The sequence below is a fragment of the Opisthocomus hoazin genome, chromosome Z, assembly GCF_030867145.1.
Source record: "Opisthocomus hoazin isolate bOpiHoa1 chromosome Z, bOpiHoa1.hap1, whole genome shotgun sequence".
NCBI lineage: Eukaryota > Metazoa > Chordata > Aves > Opisthocomiformes > Opisthocomidae > Opisthocomus > Opisthocomus hoazin.
This window is the reverse complement of record NC_134454.1, coordinates 74453175-74467361: the sequence shown is the minus strand read 5'-3', so window position 1 is coordinate 74467361 and position 14187 is coordinate 74453175.

The following is a 14187-nucleotide window of genomic DNA, read 5'->3' as shown; positions in this document are numbered from 1 at the left end:
TGTTTTACATTTGTTTCCTTTGCATAGTCCCTTATATTTTTAAAGTAATACCTTTCTCACTGCTCTTCTTGCCTCTATTTCCAAAAATTATTGCTGCAACATTGGAGATACTGGTCACCGAGTTTTTGAAACGACTCTTCTGTGTAAGGGTCTGCAAAAACAAAACCTGTCTCACTCTAGTAATATGACTAAAGATGGGTCTCCATTGTTTTTATCCTGTTCCCACATCACTCTTGGGGACAGACAAAATGGAGACAACTTTTTTCTCTCATCTATCTGGTTTTAATTGATATCATATTGATCCCAGGGTGTATCATCATTAGAGGCAGCTGTCTGGACGTCTTTATAATTCTATCCAGTTCCTGCAGTTCAAGAAAAAAGTCAGGAATTGTGCTTTTCTCCTCCAGAGAGGCAGCATGCTCTGTCCTGTTGTTCTTGCGCCATTGAAGAATGGTGTATCATCTCAGTATTGATAATGGTTGTCTATAATTTTGAGATGGCTGAAGTATTTCTCTTGATTGACGCTTACTTCATACTGCACGGATGCCTATCAGGTTATGTCCTGTTTAGCTGAGTCTTGCTTCTTCACAGACAGGTTTCTTGACAGCTGACTTGCCAACGACCCAGTAACCATCTGATGCCTCAGGCTGCATTGAAAGCTGTTTCTCTTTCTCATCTTTGACTTGCAGCCTCCAGTCTGGACTGTACATGAGTACAAGTACTGCAGTATGTAAGAGAACAGTGGCTTTTATCTGGTCTTGTAGAAAGTTCTGAATATCAACAAGAACGTGAAGTGACTTGATTTTGACATTTCAGATAGCTGGTTATTGAAAGGGTCTTTTGATCTGGACCAACATCCATATCTGTCTAGTTTTGTAGAGTGAAAGAGACTTTAAAACTGATCAAGGGCTCAGCTGAAGTTTCCTCAGTTGTATTGCTGAGGAAAAGAAGGTCACAATTTTTTCCTACAGCTTGAGAAACATAAGGTGCCAGTGGGGTTCCCCACACAAAACTGCAGAGCACATCTTTGTTCTTTATGCATATGCAAATACAGGGATGCTAGCAGAGTTAAAAATCAAACTGTATGAGGCTATGGTGATATTTTGTTCTTGCCAGTGCATAAACCAGCGCAAACATGGGTATGAGAAATGTTGGAAGTGCCTATATTTGGACAACATCTGCTAAATACACTTCAGATAAAATACTTCCTTCAGAGGAAGGGACTTGTGCTACGTATTTTGAGTGACAGTCTGTGTCCCCTTTCACACAGCGAAAGCGAGTATGTACACCTGGTGGTGTAACTCTTCTAAACTCTGAGTACCTTCCTCCTGAGCCATGCTGCTGTTCTGCCAGCTTCAGACAAAGTTATCAAAGGTTTTTGGGAAAAAAAAAAAGAAAAGAAAAAAAAAAAGACACAGGAACTCTCTAGGAACATGAAGCTTATCCCTACGTGCTGGTGTGAAGACTTCCTCAGATGCTTGCTTATGAACAGAGCAAGAGGCAGCCTCTGCCCCGTCTGGGGTTCCTCAAGGACTGCAAAGCTGAATAGTCACATCCCTCTGCTCCAGTCCATAAAGGAAACAGTAGTTCTCTTTCCTTGTATTCCTTAGGCAAACCAACTATAAAAGCAACTACATCGGGGAGAAAAACAATGAAGATGGGTCCAAATGAGTTTCTGACTGTTTTTACCAGGACACTGTGAACAGCAAGCTGGAGGCAGGATGCCTTGGTTTTACAATGTGGCCAAGGGACTGGATATTGATATGAACGAGAGAAAGGAAAGATTAAGAGAAGTTGCTAAGCAACCAGAGCAAATTATTCTTTGAAATGACATTTGGACTGAAAAGGGCCAATGTCTGATCTAAGCCTTTCTGCTGCAGAGGGGTTAACCTAATAAGAGCGCTATGCACAGTTATCTGCAGTGGGCTCTTCAGTGTCTTAAATGGAAGTTACTTAATAGCAAGAGAACTAATTTGAAGACGGAAAAGCTGTAACTCACAGAACTGAAATGGGCTAAGATAAAACCAAAGGAAAAAGGCAGAATAATAACTACTTGCAGCAAGACAGGTAAAGTCTTGCCACTGCTGCAGCTGAAGCACAGGCAGTGTTAGAGCACATAACTGTTCAGCACAGCAAGTTGCATGCAGGATGTTTACAAGTGGCATGTTCGGTAGTTTTTGTTTAAGAATACAATATGAAGTATAGTAATACAGAGTCAAAAAATCATAGAATGGTTTGGGTGGAAAGGATCTTAAAGGTCACCTAGTTCCAGTCGTCCTGCCATGGGCAGGGACACCTTCCACCAGACCAGGCTGCTCAAAGACCCATCCAACCTGGCCTTGCACACTGCCAGGGAGGGGGCAGCCACAGCTTCTCTGGGCAACCTGTTCCCATGCCTCACCACCCTCATAGTAAAGAATTTCTTCCTAATATCTAACCTAAATCTACTGTCTTTCAGGCTAAAGCCATTACCCCTCATCCTATCACTACAAGCCCTTGTAAAAAGTCGCTCTCCAGGTTTCTTGGAGGCTTCTTTCTAGGCCCTCTTCAGGTACTGGAAGGCTGCTGTAAGGTCGCTCCAGAGCCTTCTCTTCTGCAGGCTGAAGAGCCCAATCTCTCAGCCTTTCCTCATAGGAGAGGTGTTCCAGCCCTCAGATCATTTTTGTGGCTTCCTCTGGACTGGCTCCAACAGGTCCATGTCTTTCCTCTGCTGAGGGTTCCAGAGCTGGATACTGTATTCCAGGCGGGATCTCACATCACCTCCCTCAGCCTGTTGGCCACACTTGTTTTGATGCAGACCAGGATACGGCTGGCTTTCTGCGCTGTGAGCGCACGTTGCCGGGTCATGTTGAGCTTCTTGTCAACCAACTTCTCTAAGTCCTTCTCCTCAGGGCTGCTCTCAATCCATTCTCCACCCAGCCTGTATTTGTGCTTGGGATTGCCCCAACCCTTGTGCAGGACCACGCACTTGGCCTTGTTGAACTTCATGAGGTTTGCACGGGCCCACTTCTCAAGCCTGTCAAGGTCCCTCTGCATGGCATCCCTTCCATCCAGTGTGTCGACTGCACGACACAGCTTGGTGTGACCAGCAAACTTGCTGAGGGTGCACTCAATCCCACTGACAATTTCACCACCAACAACATTAAAGAGTGCCAGTCCCAATACTGACCCCTGAAGAACGGCACTTGTCACTGGTCTCCACTTTGACACAGAGCAGTTGACTGCAACTCTTGGAGTGTGGCCATCCAGCCAATTCTTTATCCACCAAGTGGCCCATCTGTCCAATCCGTGTCTCTCCAATTTAGAGACAAGGATGTTGTGCAAGACTGTTTCAAATGCTTTGCACAAGTCCAGGTAGATGATGTCAGTCGCTCTTCTCTTACCCATCAATGCACTAACCTTGTTGTAAAAGGCCACCAAATGTCTCAGGAATGATTTGCCCTTAGTGAAGCCATGCTGGCTGTCACCAGCCACCTCCTTTTTTTGCATGTGCCTTAGCGTAGTTTCCAGGAGGATTGGCTCCATGGTCCTGCCAGGCACAGAGGGGACACTGACTGGCCTGTAGTTGCCCGGGTGTTCCTTTTTACCCTTTTTGAAAATGGTAGTTACGTTTCCCCTTTTCCAGTCAATGGGAACTTTGACAGACTGGCACAGCTTCTCAAATATGATGGATAGTAGCTTAGCAACTTCATCTGCCATTTTCCTCAGTACCCGCGGATGCATCTGATCAGGTCTCCTGGACTTGTGCACCTTCAGGTTCCTTAGATGGTCTTGAACCCGATCTTCTGCTACAGTGGGTGGTTCTTCATTCTCCCAGAAGCAACCCGGTCCCTCAGGCTCCCCTTGTAGTTAAAGTAGTCCAGACCCTGAGCATCCTGGTGGTCCTCCCCTGGTCTCACTCTACCCAGTCATGATCTTCTTTGCATTTTGTTACACAATAAAAGGCCATTGGGCACATTTTTGTTCATTGCTTATATGAACCCAGAACAGCTCCATTGGTCACCAGTATCAGTAAGGTGGTCAGTATTCCCATTTTAGGATGCTGCAGACGGTATCTTTATCTTGAAAAAGACCCTTTTAATTATGAAGAAGATCAGGCTTCTAGGTGATCAGGAATTGAGACAATTTGTCTGGATTTGATTCTCACTATGTCTCTGGATGAGGACCTAAACTCATCAAACTTCCACAGAGAAATGGGAAGGCTTTGTTTTCTGACATGAGATGTTGATCAGTTAACCTGGGCCAAGTACTGCTGGGAAAAAAAAATAAACCCCAAAACCTATCTGTGACAATTTATTTAAGATTTTATAGTAATTTCACCTGACTACAACAAGGTCTCTTTGTATTTGTTTCTGGAAGTATTCTATTCAATTAATTTACTCTATGGTCTGACATGGATAGCACTAGTGTTAAGCTGTTCGAGTTCCAAAACCTTTGGCCTGGCAACTTATACTTCAATGCCATGCAACATTTGTATTATATTAAAACAGCTCAAGATAATTCGTTTTGAAGACTAGCTACTCTTCAAAGCAGTTATTTAAAAATTCCACTTAATAGTAAATAGTAATTTAATAGAAGATAGTAAATCAAACATCACTCCATTTCTGGACAACAGAAAGTGAAAATCTTGGTTGTTCAGACCATATGTCATCTTCTCCAAGTCACACATGCAAATACCTCTCTCTGAAATACCAGTTTCCCTCCTTCACCTCTACTTCCTATACCCAACACAAAACATTGTTTGCAATCTAAGTTGTTACTTAAAAATTTGCTTCAGATTAAAATAATTAATAATCATTGCTATCTTTTATTTTTGCAGCGTTAGAAACAACAGAAACATTACAACAGAGATATTAAGTTCCCAGAATACATCCTCTTAAATGAGAATCAGATTCATCCAGAATGAATAAACCATGATAGACACAATGCACATTGTGCTCAGAGAAAGCAGTTCTCTTCTGCTTTGAAAGGAGCTTTATTAACTAATTACACAGTGATAAGCAGAACATGCTGATCCCAGGGATTAATGACCAAAAGGGTGTGATTGTTTCTGTGCACACCTTGGCCCATTAGCTCCCAGCAAGCCCCTAGTTATTCATCCTCACAAAATTGCATAGTTCTTATTGTCATATTAAACTGCATATGAGAGCAGAGCTTTTGGTTTTATGGTTAGCATAATTTTATTGGCTAAGGTAGAAATATCTCATGTGTACAGCAAATGGAGTGAATGTCATGCATATTGAATTAATTTGGAATAATCCCTGAACTTTCTATTTGCTTGATAATCACAACAGATTTTCCAGTAGTAACATGATTGATTTAATTTCATACCATTGTACTTAGTACCGGTAACATTTTCATACTTCCACAACTTGTCTTGTTTTTTTTTTAAAGAGTGATATATAAATAATTTGACAACTTTGGAGCTTACTGATTTCAAAATAGTAATTGCAGTCATTCCTGAAATTACAAAAACATTGATGAAGGGACAAAAATAAGTAAGTTCAATTTTCGCTGCTGCCAGCAGGGCTTGCTTCCACACAGAGAAGAGACTCCCATTAATTAATACCATTGAGAACCGTGACATGAAATCTGCCAAACAGCGATGAAATGGCAAGTCCTCACAGCCGACAGCCCACTTTCCTGAGGGAAGCAACCACTGGAAAAGGGCACAGCCTCTTTCCTACTGAATTTGTTTATCGTTCAACATAATTTTCCACCACATAAAATATAATAGAACCGCTTTATTAAATCCCAGCTAGACTAAGTAATATCTTACAATATGATTTTCTAAGACAAAATAAAAGGAGCTGAACATCTCCCCAGACTTGAGATACACTGCTAGTGCTGCTACATGGAAAACTAGACCTAATGGCTTTGTTTTCTTATGAGCACTGTGAGGGGATGGTTTCTTCAGCTCAGCAGCTTTTTCAGCATCGGCTATTATTTGAGATTTAACCAGGGCGTGGACTGCTACTGGCAGCAATGGTGTGGTCACATCTGTAAGCACAGCATGGTACCAGATAAGAACAAGTGGGACATGTGCTCTGGACTTGTGCCATTTCGTAGAAACAATGCTCTTCTCATTTAAGCAAGAAGCATTATGAAAGCATTGAACATGCCTGCTAAAGAAGGGAAGTCTGAGTGAAAAAAAAATGGGAAACTTGCTAATCTTTAGTCCAGTGTAGAAAGATGATAATGAGCAATTTTATGGCGACTTTCACACAAGCTGCTGAAAGGGCTTTAATTAAAAAAATCTTGAATTCTTTATTTGTCTACCCTTTGTAATTTAGAAAACAATCAATGCTTCGTTGCTGGAAAAAAGAGAAAGTTTCTGGACCACTTGAAAGCTTCCTGACCGAAACACAAAGCATAAGCACAATGCTATACTCTGCTTTGGTAGCCTGCTTCGAGATGCCCAAAATACTGGTGAGACTGAAATGCAAAGTTGAACCTGAAAGTGTTTCCTAATGCTGGTACAAAATTGTTTATCCTCATGTCTTCTCTGGGTAAAACATTCATCAACTCCTCTCTGTCATCAGTTCAGATTTTCCAAGCCATAGAGTTTCTGCAAAAAGAAGGAAAAGAAGGGAAACCATTGCTATCTCTGCAGAAGTATAGCATACATGACTTGTCTCACAAGTTCTCTGAGAATGAACAATGGGAAGGAAGGAAGGTACAAAGGGGGAGAACAGAGCCTTGGTCATTCACTAATATACAGACCTACATAGCCAGAAGTAACTGCCTAACCAGTACCCAAAAAGTTATACCTCTGTGCATTGAGGTCCACAACTCCTCATATAAGGTCTGTAACATTTCTGGATATCAAAGTCCTGCCAGCAGCCTCTCAAAGCATCTGCTCTAGGTGCCTCCAACGTAAGGCCATCAGCAAGGTGCCCATGACACCAGCAGACCCTCACCCAAAGACGAGGGCTGGGACCCTGAAGATGAGCCCCCCTTCACACCAGGCTGTCCCTGTGGCAGGGATGGCAGCCTGGCTCTGGGCAGTGGCAGGAGGTCATTGGCACCAGCTGTATGTGGTGACAATTACAGGTTTGCAGATGGCGGATCAGTCACAGCTTTCCATGGAGGTGTTGGCACTCTTGGTCACTCACACCATGTGGCCTCCATGCTATGGACAAACTGAGATTCAGTAGACCATGAACAGTCTTCTGGGTTTCTGTTTGAGAGGGCAGATCTAAAATTCAATAAGGTCATTTCTTGGATTTTATTACCTGTAAGCAAAAATCACTCTAATTTTGTGCTAGAAACAAGAGGAGAACCCCTGAAAGTATAACTGACAGCCAGGACTAGTTACCCACATATCACACAGAGCTCTTACAGTAGCTGGGATCTGTCTGATACAGTTGTACCTGGGAGAGAGATTATTTATGTACCCGCTGTAATGGCAACACAGAAAGATGTCAAGAGTTTTCCGCTGTGCTTAGTTTGAGTCTGAATGAGTTTTGTGCAGGGATGGTGATCTCTGACATTTTTTTTTCCTCCTACTTTTAATATACTCATCACAAAACATGAAGAAATGTGGGGCCAGTGAAGAAGTGCAGCTAGGTTTGATCTGACATGGTCAGAATTTGTAGTATTTCATAAGTGTATCAATGTGCTAATCTCTCTGGTAGCAAATTTTCTTCTGTGTTGCTTGGAAATGCTCAGATAATGTTTTCCCAGCAACGTACTGTCTCAAGGCCTTCAAAGAAAAGGCCGGTTATTGGAACTGTCCTTTACTAGGTGATAGTTCTCCAGTTTCTGAGGTTTAATCCTCAGCCAAAGATAAGGGACAAACTTCTGACTGTGGCTACATAGTCTTAGTATAATATACTCCTGATATAATTAAAAGATTACTATATATTTTTTTGTTTGGATAAAGAAGTATAAAGCTTTCTAGAACTGTGGAGCTCAGAAAGTGAATAAGGGCTCCTTTTGCTGCCTGCTGAAGTACAATCATCAGCAAAGACAAGTCATCTCTTTCGCAGACGAAGAATAACAAGAACGGATGGCAGACATCTCCGCCTGAGAGATATGAGGACACAAAGTCTGGCAGGTGAGGATGCTGACAGCTGGAACAAAGCATCAAGAGACATAGATGTTCAGCTGTCACTTGGTCTCTCAAAATCAAGACTGGCTATCTTTCTGGAAAATAAATCATAGACCAATGGGCCAGGGTGAATCTTCATAGCATACTGCATATCGGTCAGACTAAATAATTAGAGCTATCTTCCAGCCTTAATATCCATTACCCAGCTGATCAGGGCAGCGAATGAAAAATCACACATTCAGTAAGAACCACAGGCAGGAACCAAGGCAGGCAGGGGATATAATGTCCTGACCTTCCAGTGGACAAAGCACTGCTGCTTAAATAAATAAAGCCACAACGTGTTTTATAGGAAGGTGCACAGAGCCTTGATTTCAGCCCTGTGTGATGGGGATTTTTTCCCTAGGAAACTCTGTTTCTCTCCACCCAATTTTTTTTTCCTGTTGTTTTATTATGAGGCAAAGGATAGGAACAGTACATGACTTTCTTTTGTAGCTCATGAGTTTATATCCTACATCTAAAAATGAAATGTAGCGTGAAATTTACTTTTTTGTCCTAATGTGAAATTGGATCAAGTAAAAGCAATTTCTGTACTCTTAGCAAGGAGAGCTCCTTAAAAGTGGCTGAAAAGGCCTCCATTCAGTTTGAAAAAAAATAACCATCAGATTCGTACCTTGGCTCACTATGATTTTATTACCATCTGATATAAGACTGATAATATTGAATTACAGATGGATCACTTATCAAGCAACAAAATTATGAGATTTTCCTTTTGCATCAATGTATTTTTCAAATCCCGGCTCTTTCTAACTCAATAAAAAGCACCAGGCTCTACGCAGTTTCAGCTAAGAGATCTTCTGCTGTAAAATGTTGGCTCTGTTTGCAGCAACTAGGACAATAGTTTTTATTTTAAGGACAGTGTTCAGGGACTCATGTTAACAAAAAATCCTCAAGAAATACAGGCCTGAAATGCTTGGATTTTTTTTTTCTTATTAATTATTCTCACATTTGAATGTGGCAGTACAGTTCAGAAAACTCTGGGAAAAAAAATCACATTATTACTATTACTGTTTTCCAGCCTCAGAGTAGCAGGACAGATCAGCTGCCTGGGAGGTTGCAGCAAAGTAGGGAGTAAGGATCAGGGCTCACAGCCTCTTCCCTGGTGGCTTCCCTACGCGCTTGGTCCTGCTGCAGGAGCCAGGTGACAAACACAAGAGCTGTCCCAGCACTGCCCAGCTGCCCCCACACAGCTGCCCTGCAGCACGACACACCAGCACATGCTCTGCCAGACCCCCCAGGGTACAGAGCAGCCCCAGCATGGCAGAGTGCAGCCTGTTTGGTGCAACAAGAGATGAGAAGATGCTCTCTACAGACCCCACCACAAAAAACAGACCTCATCAAATAAAACATCTCTGAGGCCAAACTGGTCCTTGGAAGTCCTCCAAAGTACCCTCTTCACAGTGAACATTAAATAGCATTAATACACATAAGTTCGCAGAATAAGCAAAATGTGGGTGCCTCCATGCATCCGTAATGCTGGCAGCCGTGTGGATGGGGAAAGCAAGCCCTCTTGCACAGCAACTCTCTTCTCTGCACTTCTCATTGCCTTGGAAAATACCCAGAAGTACTGGTGAAACACCATGGTTTAAGTAAATAAAGAGTCCCAGTTTGCAATTAATACAAAGCAGAATGATAAAATATAACGAAAAATGAGGCCTTCCCCAGGCCGGAAGTAGTTGTCTGTGTACAAGAACAGTGCAGGATGAACAGCAAACTTTGACAGCTTTTATACATCAGGAAATTAAAATGATCTAGGTGGAAATTAGACACACACACTCATATACATGCACAGAGATTTCACTGAGAAAATTACTCTGAAGCTGTTCCTCTGAAGCCACAGTGGTCGAATGACCAGACTCTCAAACAAGTACTGAGGTCTTTGGCTTCACCTGCCCCACCAGCCCTAGCGCAGGGAAGGGATTAGCCAAGACTAACAGCTTAAGCAGGTGCAGGAAGAGCTCCCAGACAGCAAAACTACTATTATTTTGGGGAAGACTGTTGCCATGGTTTCTACAAAAATATTCCAGGTAACACTGAACCCCTTGCTTATCCTATTTCAGCAATATTCCCCCCGCTGATGGTGATGGTGCAGCAAAAATCCTTGCCCGGCATCCATGCCTTTCAGCCAGAGAGTTTCCAGCCATGGGCTGAGCTCCCTGCACTTTGCCGTTTTGCAGAAGAGGTGAAGGTGCCCAGGTCACCATGGCTGGACTGGTGTCCACGAGCCAAGGGAATGGCCCAAGGTACAGCACATCACTGGAGCCCCAAAACTACCGACTCGCCACTCCAGGATGCAGAGTCACCAGTTTAAACCCTGTGACCCCTTCCTCACCTGCCACAGCCATTGAATAACATCCTGTGCCCCTGCTGTCCCCTGGAAAGTCCCTGTAGATCCCAAGGGTCTGCACAGATCCCCACAGCAAGGGTTTCCAAAAGGAGACTTCACCAGGTAGGGTCTGAGCACACAGCACGTGCCCAAACCACTAGCTGTGGGCTCTCCTGGAGCAAAACTCTATGACCACCACATTTCAAGGGATAATGAAATACTCCTGAGGAAGGAGAGCAGGTGAATGTGACCACACACCGAAGTGTGGTCAGAGCTCCCATCCACCAGGCTATGGGCTTACCTCATCCAGTGACTAATATTAAATTATATTATTAGAAAATATAGAAAATGAATTGCTAACATAATCTGATTTTTAAATGCAAGGGCATAAAATGAAAGCCATTTGTCTGCAGTATGAATGAATGTGGACTAGAGCAGGCACATATTGAGATGGGTAAGAGCAGCTGGCCAGTCCCTGCGAGAGCATGAAACATCCTGGAGAAGTTAGCTGTGGATACCATTGGCAAGGAGTACCAGGATTTTTCTCTTGAAATACAGTATGGATAAACTAAACACTGGAAAGAACCATTATTAAGACCGAGAGATGTGTTTGGCTCTACAGCAAAAGGTGCAAACTGCCACTAATAGTATCAGGCTGGAAGTGAGAGGAAAGTTCCCGGACACCAGGTTCTATGGAGCAGCCTCTCAGCCTGGACAATGGGTAATGCTGCTGTGGGGCTTGGCAGACATGTGAATGGGAAGAGGTGAAGTCACAGACAGGGATAGCGGGAGTCTAGGCTTGATGGCTCAGGAAGGCTTGGATCCTGTTTGCATATCAGTAGGCAGAAAAAGTTCAGTCTGAAATTTGCAGTTTTTTCATGGTGCTTTCATCATTGCTGTCTGTGCAAGAGGTTCATTCCTGTCCTCACAGATGACCCAGCCTTGGTTTCACGGCTTTTTATTATTGACACCAGACCTGCAGCCATGTAACAGTAATAGGACTTGAAACTCAAAAAAGGGTAAAATCTAAACAAAAATATTTCTGAAGGAAAATGTTCTTCTGCAACTACTTTTTCCCCTCCAAAGGCATATTACGGAATGGCCCATGCCTGACTAAAGTATGACAGTAACGCTTCAGATGCTGCAGTGATGGGGATTCTGTAAAAACCTGTACAATCCTGATTAGATATTTGTACACAGAAGGGAGAAGTAAAGTTAATGCCATGCATTACAGCCTCTGCAGAGGCACACTGTGGATTGCTTTATGTGGTGCCTTCTAAAGTTTGTTCACTGTTGTAAATCTAAATGTGATGAAGGAAATAACAATCTCTGTTCAGATCATCTGGGAAAAGATTATTTAATGTCATTAATATTGTATAAGAATGAATTACTAGCCCACCGTTTCTTGTATAAACCAGTCAGACTCTGTAGACGCAAGGGCTTTCTGAAACATTTTTGCAGCCATATCATTTGGAGAGACCATAGGCCTCTCAGCACCACCCTCACAGCCTGCTTTGGGCAGCACTGGGCACAATGTGATTTTTGCTACGTGGATGTTCACAAAGAATCAGGGTGTTCAATGGGTTGAGCAAAACCCAGGTATCTACAGTGAGTTAGAACACTGCTGTCCAGACACTGTTTCTAGGGCTCACAGCAGACAGCATGTGCCTTCATGCATGACTTGCGCATGAGAGACTAAACAGCCATGAACAGCAGGCGATTTTGCAGAACGAACAAGTAACCCTGGGCTGCATGCACTGCCTGGATAGTCTGGAGAAGCCTTCATTTTACACTAGTGACTCCAAAGTATTCGAGTGGTGGCGCTGATCTTGTTCTTCATAGTGCAACTGCTGCATATTCTGAGTAGAAGGAGGGCATTACAGTTTAAGGGTTACAAGCATACACATCTTAGCCCCTATGTGATGAAAGACTATTCTTAAAGGACAAGAAAATTGTTCTTCTTGTAGAGACAATGTGCAGGATTCCTGTAAACCAGAAAGAGTGACAAAAATATTCCTAACAATTCAGACTGATTTGAATTTGTATATAGACAATGACAAAGCTGTCCAGAAAAACCTCACCTGGCACAGCAAGTCCTGCTGTTTTCAGACACAAGAGCCCCACGCACACATGGAAGTGACTGCGTGCCCCCACAGAGGATGCTGATGTTACAGACCCACACGCTTCTCATGTAGACAGGGGGCAGATTGTGAAATGGGTGGCGTTCAACAATCTTTGGTCACAAATTCTGTTCAGACTCTACTTGTAAAGTGTCGCTAAATTATGTGCCAGGCTCCCGTGGCTAACATTAGAGACAGTCCTGTGCACATGTATAATTGTAGATAATTATTAGCTGTGGTTATGAACAATGTATTGACCTACTGGATTTCTTTATTAAGGGATCTGTGATTAATTCATTAGCTTGCTCATGGTAAAGTGCTTCAAAATAAAAGCATACTGTAAAGCAAGGCTAATGATTTCTAAACTGTGTTTTCCAAACAAAAAAATCTTCCTACTGAAAGACAAAAATCTCAGTAGGAAATATTGTTCTGAAAAAAGGACAACTACTGCCATTGACATACCATATGTACCTGCATGAACGTACACAGATATGTCTATATGGCTCCTGGCTTTGGAATAGTGGAATTGCCCAAAGACCATCTTCTTCAGACTTGTCTTCTTGATGAACACATTGCTCTCCCTTTCTACCTGACCCTGCTGGCATTTCCAAAAGAAATCTCCCTGACAGATGAGCTAGTTTGGTCTTTCATCTTCTATTAACTAAAACTGATCACTAGAGCTCTTCAGAACGTGCCTCTTCAGATACCCAGAAATTCTCTTCTAATTTACAGTATAAATTTATTCGTGACCAATATGTAGCTGTTTGATCCTGAGCTTATGTTATCCTTCAGCTCAAAGAGCTCTTTCCTCTGCACAGCATTTACCACCCAACATATTTATTAAGAGATATTACATCCCCTGTAACCTTTGTTTGACCTGGCCAAATGAGCTAAGCTCATCAGAGGAAATGTTATAATTATTTTAAAATACAATTACAAGTTCTGCTAATGAGAGAGAACAGAGAGACTGCAAAGTCAGGGGGACTTCAGTAGTAGTGATTAAAACATGAAGGTACCTGCCTCAGAGGTTTTAGCTGGAGACAGTCATTAATTTCCCAAATATTTATTTCCCCATGAGACACAGTAATGAAAAGTCTCCTACTGAAGATAAGGATAATTCACTTTACAGTCTCCAATACCAATCCTGCCCAGCACCCAGCCAGCCTCCAGCTGGAACAGCTCTTTGCACATTGTCTGGCCTTTGCCAGCGTGGGTGTCAGGAGGTCCCTCCAGCTGCAGGGGCGGGCAGGAGGCTGGCTGTGCTGGGAAGCAATCATTTCACACGTTATTACTGAATTTGTTTTCCACTGACATAGACTATCAGACCCTCTTGGTTCCATTTCCAATCAAGTCTTTTCCCAAACTTATTTTAAGAAAAAAAATCCCTTCTTTTCTTTAACCAACTTGTGATTTTAAAACATTTATGATTTTACTTTGACATGTCAGAGGTTGAATGGCAGGTAAATGAACTAGGAAATTTGGCCCCATGTTGGGAAAAAGCCCTGTCATTAAACCAGGTGCACTCAATATGCCAAACACTTAATCTCCGAGAAGGAATCGCAGGAAAAACATCTCTGATTTTAATGACAGTCTTCTGCAAGATGTCAGTGTTGAATGGACACGAAGCTGTG